The sequence below is a fragment of the Antennarius striatus genome, chromosome 17 (genome assembly GCF_040054535.1).
Source record: "Antennarius striatus isolate MH-2024 chromosome 17, ASM4005453v1, whole genome shotgun sequence".
Lineage (NCBI taxonomy): Eukaryota > Metazoa > Chordata > Actinopteri > Lophiiformes > Antennariidae > Antennarius > Antennarius striatus.
The window spans coordinates 14,284,991-14,293,900 of record NC_090792.1 but is presented as its reverse complement, the minus strand read 5'-3'; positions in this window follow the sequence as shown (position 1 = coordinate 14,293,900).

Here is an 8,910-nt window from a genome sequence, read left to right as displayed (position 1 = left end):
ATAATACATTTGTTTTTTATTTATTTTAATGCATATCAGTATAGAGCAGTACTACATATTACAGTACATTATGTATCGTTGAAATGTTGCGGACTTTAAGCAATCATTTTATACTTGTGATTGGCTTCTGTTTACCACTGATCTACAAAATCAAAACATAATATGGCAATGGACACCCAGTAAAGTGAGCATCCACATCCCCTCTCCAGAGATTTCATTCACAGGAAAGAAGATTTACAGCGTCCCATTTTTTCAAACTACTATGAGCACAAATATCATCAGAAAAAAAATAAGCTAAGTCGAGGATATGCCAAGAATCTTCTTGTTGTTGCATGAACACAGCTTCACCCTGTAGCAGGCTGCGGATTAATATTTAATGATCTTCTCTGACTCAAGGTGCAAACCTTGGCAAACTGCAACTGAAAAGAAACCTTGGTTATATGTAGCAGTATTGAGCTCTGTCTGAAAAAATCATCACATTATAGAGACTCAATAGCGTCCCGGTGAACAGAATGGCATTTTCATAATCATATTAAACACATAGTCTAATTGTTTTTAGGATGTTTTCTTCCTTGGCCCACAGCCATCCAGTGAGGAGCCCAGATGACCCAGATCAGGGCCAATCAAGCCAAACAGAAAGCGAGGAATCACTGTGGATCTCATCTGGTCTTCGATGAAGGACCTCAGCTGGATCAGGGTTCACCACAACATGCAAACACATCAGAGCCAAATGGAACGATTACGTAAAAGATCTCCCAAAACTGGACAGCCATCATCTGACAAAGCATTGTTATCAAAGTCAGACTCAGAGGCTAACGGTGGCATTAGTGGTGGCATTAGTGGCATCTGTTAATATTGAGTATTGGTATATTCATACATTTAGCCCCTTATTTGTGATTGTACAACATGAAAAAATGCAGTGTCTCACTGCGTGTGTGTGTGTGTGTGTGTGTGTGTGTGTGTGTGTGTGTGTGTGTGTGTGTGTGTGTGTGTGTGTGTGTGTGTATGTGTGTGTAAATATTGTCATATGTAAATACTCATGTGTATATATTGTATTGTTTTATGTGTCCCTCTTTGATTCTGTGCATTCAAGTATGAATTAGCATATCTTAGGCTTCACAGTCGCCTGTAAAATAGAGCTGATTTGTTGTCACGAATAACTGTGACACATCTGCATTTTCTTGTATAAGCGACTGTTTTGCTGTTGTTTTGCTCGACTGAAAAGCTAAAAAAAAATCCCCTTAAACTGCTTTATGAAATTCTTTATGTTAATGTTTGTGCCATACTTGCAGGTCCTGCCCTAAATTCCTGACAGGTACTATTCCCGGTAATTAGGCTGACGCCTGCTCCCAGTATTGCACCACATCTTTGAATTTCCCTATGACAGAGTAGCGAAGAGTGTTGGGTAGAAATTCTATTTACAATAATCTCAGCCAGTGGACCATGTTCCTAAAGCATGTCAGCCTTTCAAATGAACTCATTTAGTGTGTCTTGCCCCAAAGTGCAACATGCACCATTCAGCATTATCAATTAATTTTTTTTATATATATTTGGGCTGTTTTTGACCTGTAAAGCTGCCTGTTTGCATGAACCCAGTATTTGTCCTCTTCTAGCATTTGAGTCCAATCTGTTTGTTGTATGTTGTTTACCAGGTGTAAACCAGGTGACCTGCCTTTTCTTTTCTTTTCTTTTCTTTTCTTTTCTTTTCTTTTCTTTTCTTTTTTACCTGTGTTTCAAAGACTAAAGCATTCCACTGTTGCTGCACAGCATGGAGAAATGTTATTCAAATTGAGGCGACTTCTATCACAACATTTATCCAGACTAATCAAGGTGAGGCAGCTCTATTTATTAGCTCGCCTCTCTTCATGCCCACTCGTCTGCAGACGTGAAACCATGTCATTATTACAGGACAGCTTGGTGACATTGGTGACCACTCTGAATATTAACAATGCCAAAAATGTACGGTGAGGAGCCTGACATGCACGGTGCAGCTACAACAACATTCATTCATAGAATGAATTAGACGGTAAATCCATTGAGGAGTGTTAGAGTGGATGGATTTTGGCAGTGCTTCCATCGGTTTTGATGTGTGATCCCTTAAAAACACATTTGTTCACTTGCAGTTCCTTGTCTCTTGTCGCACATGTTTAAAACTGGCTCATTTAAATAAGCTTTTTCCTTCTTCTTTACAACAGGTAGCACAATATAGCCTGTACAATTAGGTAACTCTTAATCCTTGTTCTGTTTGTGTGCAAGAGAAGATTTCTTTTGTTATTTGAAACCTCTAGAATTCATAGGTTTATGATTAGGAGCAGCCAACAAGACATGTCACATATGATCTCATCGTCATTTGTCTCACCAAGTTGAACAACATAACTAAAATGCATGTTGTGCAGTAATTATTTGTAAAGGCTTTCAAAGGCACAGACACATTCATTAATTGTGTTGCAGTTTTCTTCTGTCCTATTCCACAGGCTGAGACTTGGTGGCTGTAACAAGATACAAAATACCCTGTCTGACAAAAAACGGGAACAAACTTTTTAATTTGACCTTGTTGAACATGTGTGCCACAGTGTTGCTTGTTTTTTGTCTCCAAATTAGTTCAGAAAACAGAAAGGTGCACTGCTGAAGTAAATGAGTGAATTTAAATTTTACTTTGCACAAGTTCAAATCCCATTCACTCACACAGGGATGTACCTGTATATAACCCTGTTAGTTTTTTTTGACTGGTTGGTCACAACCCAGGAAGAGTGGAACTTGGTCTGAATGGTGGCCAAACACAACTGCATGGGCAACTAAAAATAATAGTGTTAATTTGTTAGATTTGTAATAAAATATTTTGGATAAAAATTACAGATTGGCTTTTAACTACTAATTAGTCTTCAACGGCTTATGTTCCAATAAAACTGGGATGGATTTCTGCCATCATGCGAAAAAATCAACAGAGCTTGGGTAACACAAGCGAAACATTGCATCATTCATTTTTGGCTCAATCCAGCAAAAACGCTGACATTCCCATTAAAAAAACAAAAGCACGGCTCGTTCTTCCGTCCAGACGTGTCTCTCAGCAGTCGACTTGCTAAGCATCGCAGGCTTTGAGAGGTGGGTGGGAAGCTGGTAAACAACAGCCAACCCCCCCTGTTCTTTTAAAGATGAAAGTAAGTGTCAAAATAGAGGAAGGCAGCCTGATACTTTTCATAGTAATGATAACTACAGGCAAGATGTAAAAGATTAATGAGTGAACTCAGCTGGGAAGGAATCAGTCCACTTAAAGCTCCGTCATCTCAGGCAGAATTGGTCTCTTGCTTTTTTCGTTCTTGCATTTTTTTCTGACGTCTCCTTCTTTCTCTGTCTGTCTTCATTTTCAGCATAACAGACGAGTAGACAGACTCGACAGTGAATGCAAACTGCATGACTAACATACTGTACAAAAACACAACCAGAGCCTCGTGATGTAACCTTGCATGCAGTCAGACTCTTGCACTGTGATTGGTATTATCCTGTGAAGTGACAGACACTGAAAGGTCAACCATGGAAAGTCCTAGACAGCATGCAATGCTAAAAGGCTGTCATGACCTTCAGGCAGTGGCATTCTGGGAAGAGGAAAGCAGCATTATGATGTGAGGGTAATTGAAACCCAGTGCTGTGATTAGTGGAGGTTTTGATTCGTGGCTTCTTGCTACTGAGAGGTCACAACAAAGGCACAGTTCTTCATTTGATCTGCTTGCATTGGACTTATAGTTTTCTACATACACAAGCTTTTACTTGTGTATTAATAGTTCACCCACCAATCCTTATCAAGAGATAATGATGTTTGACATGAATCTGAGACAATGTTTGTTTACTTTAGTCTTGTTTTTCAGAAGGATTTCAATTATTCTAGGTTCAGAAATTCACTGTGCTCTACATCAGATTCAAGCTTCAAGTCAAGACTCAAGTCATTTATCAATTTAATCAGCTTCTATAATCTGCAGCAGCCATCCAGTGCCATGTATTGTGATATCTAAAGAGTTACCAACATGCTTTCAGAAAGCAGAGACAAAGATTTTAGACTATCCAAATGCAGAGATTTGGAAAGCTGTGCTTTCTGTGCATCGACAGGCTAAAGGAAATCACAAAGGTGCGCTGGGTATGGACCACTAGCTGTCATTAGGAGCTCTGTGGTCATCTTTATAACTTCATAACTTTAAAATTAAAGCCTCTGACTGAGGAGATCATAGTTTATCATGTGTGTGTTTTGGGGTTTTTCATAGTGTGTAACTCAGTAAAATGACCCAAAGAAAATTTTCAGGCATTGCTTTGTGAAAAATAAGCCATTTTATTAAAAAGATGTTTTTGGAGAGTTCCTGGCTAATAAAAGCAGTATACTACAGCAGGACCAATTTTATGTAGTTTGGAGCAGAGTAAATGTACAGCTTTATGTTTCCTTTCATAGTTATGTGGTTTGATGTTTGTATATTTATAATGCATTAATTGAATCGATATGCATTATATATTAATATATTCTATATGTATTTCATTCAGGGAAACCTTGAAAGTACTGGCATTAGTCAATCCCTTCATATAGAAGCTTTAATTTATTAATGATTAGTGTATGTTTTCATATGTGGACAATGAACGAAAGTGTTCAATGTTAAATTTATAAATAGGACATTATCAAATATGCATATGCATGTAAAAGCTATTGATAAAATATAAACAACAAACAAATACTATTCTTTTAAATGGCTACTGCATACATAAATATAACATTGTATTCTTAGACTAAAGGACTTGCAATCTCTGGATTTGAAAGACAATAATAGATTCTGGAATAAAAGTCAGGTGGGTCCTTTTTTTCCATCTCTAAATGTCCAACTAGAGAAATCTATGTACAAATCAAAGCCTAGATGAGTTGAACTACAACAGAAGGCCAGCTTGCGCTATTGCTGCTGACACCCGGGGTAATTGCCCTGTTCCACTGCTGAAATGTCACGGCTGCTTTTATCCCAGGTGGGCTATTCCATCAGCTAATAAATGCCGTTGCCCATCTCTCAGCACCAAAGCACCATAACATAACATGATACAACGATCATATAAACCAGCAGATGATGCATACCTCACTGCTGACATAATTAGCAAGATCAAGATCTAATTTACTTGCTGCTAATTTGCTGCGGTGCTAATTTGTTATGTGGCTGCTTCTGCACTGCTCTTTATAGTCAGGACATCTAAGAAGATTAAGATTTACGATAAGGCAGCTTCAATCTTTATGTGTTAGTTGCTCACATAAGCATGTTTCCTTATTTCATGGATTTAGCAATATCAAATCTGTTTTTTGTTTTAGTCAAATATTACAAAAGTTAGACATTTAAGCGAATAAAGTAACATGATGTCATTTTTGAAGCCAATTTTTGCCTTCAAAAATTGTCTTCAAAAATAATTCATTAATATTATAATTAATATTATCCTTTTCATTACATACAGATGTGTTAATTCAAGAATTGCAAAGTCACTCTTCTGTAAGACGTCACCATTTCCTTCCACATGCAGTCAAACTGTCTGCTACATGTATGACTATTTGGCTTTAATTTCTGCCAATAATTACTGCCGGTATCTCATTTATATGGTAATAACACCTCTGATGTTGGGTCCAGAGTGGGTGAAGAAGGGATGGCCATTTGTGGCTGGGGCTCCTTCGCTTCATTCTCCTGCCTGACTGCACTGACCGACAAAGAGTCGTCAGTGTCTGAGGGGATCAAACAGCAGCTCCTGCTTGTGTGTGGGGTGGAGGGTGGATTTAATTTACTGTGACATACGGTTGGTAGCATTTACAGAGGTAATATGTAGTCTTTGTTTTAGAATGGTAGCACGAGGAGCAGCTTGACCTTTTCAGTGGTGTTTATCAACAGCAGGGAAGATGTGATCCATTATGGTACAAACATGTGTTCTCTCAGGTCATAGCACTCTACAGGTCAGCTCACTAAAACTAGTAAAATCAATACTTGCCATGTAGGAATTAGGAGCTCAAACTGAAATCAGTGCCCTGTTGATGTTGTTGTTGTTTTGTTTGTTTTTAAGATCATACCTCAGCAAATACCGCAAAAACCTGGAGACTTATATAATAGTCCAGATATAACTCCTTCATAGGACAGTGAATCCTCATGGTCTTAGCTACATACATCTACATTTTTCGTGACAGGTTTTTTTCTTTAAAAGAAGCTATGTCATGGTATTTACAGTAGTTGAAAAAAGACAGAATTTCCATCTGTAACCAAATCTGTATTCAAATGTAATCAGCGTTGTACTTTGATCCAAGATTCATCACCCTTTGTCTTTATAATTAGCTCTACAGGCACAGCAATTATAATGTAAGAGTGGTTAGTATCTGTTAATGGCAAGAAGGGGAAACATGTCAACAAACATGTTTGTAAAATAATATTGATCAGTGATGCAAGTAACATTTTTGTTTCTTTTGTTTGCTTGTTTTACAGTCATAATTTTTTTATTTTATTTTATATCCCCTAGGGGAAATTAAGAGCACACTCTAGTGTTAGTAAGTCACACACATGCATATACAGAATGTGTTGTGTACAAGCCCCTGTAAGCATGCAATGGGAGGTAGAGTGGCAGGCAGCTCCTGCCTGGTGCGCCCGAATGAGCGACTTGTAAAGGGGGACGGCGCCTTGCTCAAGGGTGCCTCTGACTCCTTACCTGATGCAGTGATGTCCGACCATCACAGCTGTTGCTACCTGAAGGTCATCCAGAGGTCAAAAGAAATGGGGAAATGCACCATGAACACGAGACGTGAGAGTAATGACACTGATTAAGATTATGATCGATTTGAGTCTCAAACTTTAGTTAAAGAGCTGTTTGAATAGCAGAAATGATTTTAAATCTTCCATTTTACTATTTGTTTTTGTTGCTATACTTTGCGCACTAGGTGTATTTACAGTAAACACATTTTCTATCCTTCCTGTCAACTGTCATCTTAAAACCCAGAGCATGAACTCAGGCTCTCTTTTTTTCCAGCTATCCCCTGCATGTTGACAAATCTGACTTGTGTTCTACACAGTCGTATGAGGACATTAATGAGAAGCACAGTATCGATTTTCTATGAAAATGCTGCACTCCTTTGTTGCATTTCCTTAACCTTGGCTTCCCTGAACCCGGGGCTGTCCAATTTAATTTTTCTTCATTGGATTTTTCATCTCTGTTTCTCCCATGGGGAAATTGCATTAACTCTTTTTGCCAGTGCTTGGCATCTGCTCTCCCACCCATATTTTCTTTTGAAAAAAACAACAAACAAAAAAAATGGTGAACATATTTTTTAAAACTTAAGTGAGCATTTCATCTTTCTCTCCAAGCACTGACTGAGAGCCTGAAGGGGAAATCTTTATGTACATTTTACAATTCCAGAGAGGTTTGTGTTCCATAACAGGACTTTGCGTGACTGATCTGTCTTGTCACCTCGCAACAACTCTTGAATCCACGGCTTCCAGCGAGTGGATTCCTTCTCACGGATAAAAGTCGACAGCCTGTGTTTCACGCTGCGATTTGAGCTCATTTGGGCTCAACAGTCTTGGCAGGTCAAAGGAGGACGACCATCAGGCTCTTCGCTGAGCTGAGGTTTCAGATGTTGGTGATCTGTTTAACAGGCGTAACATGTCTCCTTGTCAACGTGGCGGGTGGGTGAATCAAAACACTTTATAATGTTCAAAGTTAGACCCTACAGTTAAATTTATCTCTGACAAAAGGCCCAATCACTGTTCCCTGTAGACATGCAGCGAACACACGGACCAGAGCCACCTTACATGAACCACTTAAACACCTTGAAATGGCCTCGTCCCTTCAGATGATTTTTAAACATTTTTGCATGGCTACTTGTTCAGATATATTATATTTACGCACTTCTTTTACAGGAAGGGGAGTCATCTTTCATTTACACTGGATCTGTTCACAAAGCATTGTGGGAATTGTCTTTTTGTGGTAGTAGTCTGCATCTGAAAACAATTTTGTTTTGAGGTACAGTATATCTGAAGGGCTAGATGACCACTACCCCTCAATCCCCTAAAGAAACAGAACACAACACTCTAAATGGGTGCAAATAGACGGGTGAGGTTAAGGGGGGAATCAACTCTAAAGCCACAAGACAGCTACAGTGAGACAGCAATGATTACATTAAGTTTAATCTTGTAAATTGTACTTTAAATCACCAAAACTGCAAAGACTGATCTTGTATAAACTCCTTTCTTCCTAGCCAGGGTTGATAACCTATTCTACAGCGCTGTGAGGCTGCACCGCCTGCCCAACATATAAACTCCTGATGTAAACTAGGTCGGTGCAACAATGGAGAGTTGCTGCTGGGAGCATTGAATTATTAAGCCTAGTCCGCTCAGCTCTGATAACACAAGCAGAACAACAGCAGTGCAAAGCTCTGTGTAAGACAGCCAGGGAGCCAAAGCCAGTCATGGAGGCAATACCTTGTTGTGAGTTCGTTTTGCTTGCTTCATTTAAATCAGGACAATATGAAGAAAGAAGAGTTTATTGTTAAAATGGGTGCAAGAAGAACTCCTGCACTTTGAGATTAAAGCACTTTTTATGGGAAGGTTGTTATATACTAATTCAAAAATCTTTGTGTTACACATGATACCTTTGAGAGCATTTATACTGTTGTGTCTGTGAAACATTAGAACTATTCCTCCAGATTTTCAGATAAAATGTAACCGAGTGAAGAAATGCTGAGATCTCAGTCTCCTCCCGCCGGTGCCTTAAACCGCATCATAAGGTTTAGATGAGTGTAACCTGCCGTATGTCAGGGTGCGTTTACTGCTTTTCCTTCCCACCACATGTAGAGGTTAACTTTCACAATCTTTTTCAAACGACAGGGGGAGTGCATAAGTCTTCAAAAAAAACTGTTGAGAAATACTT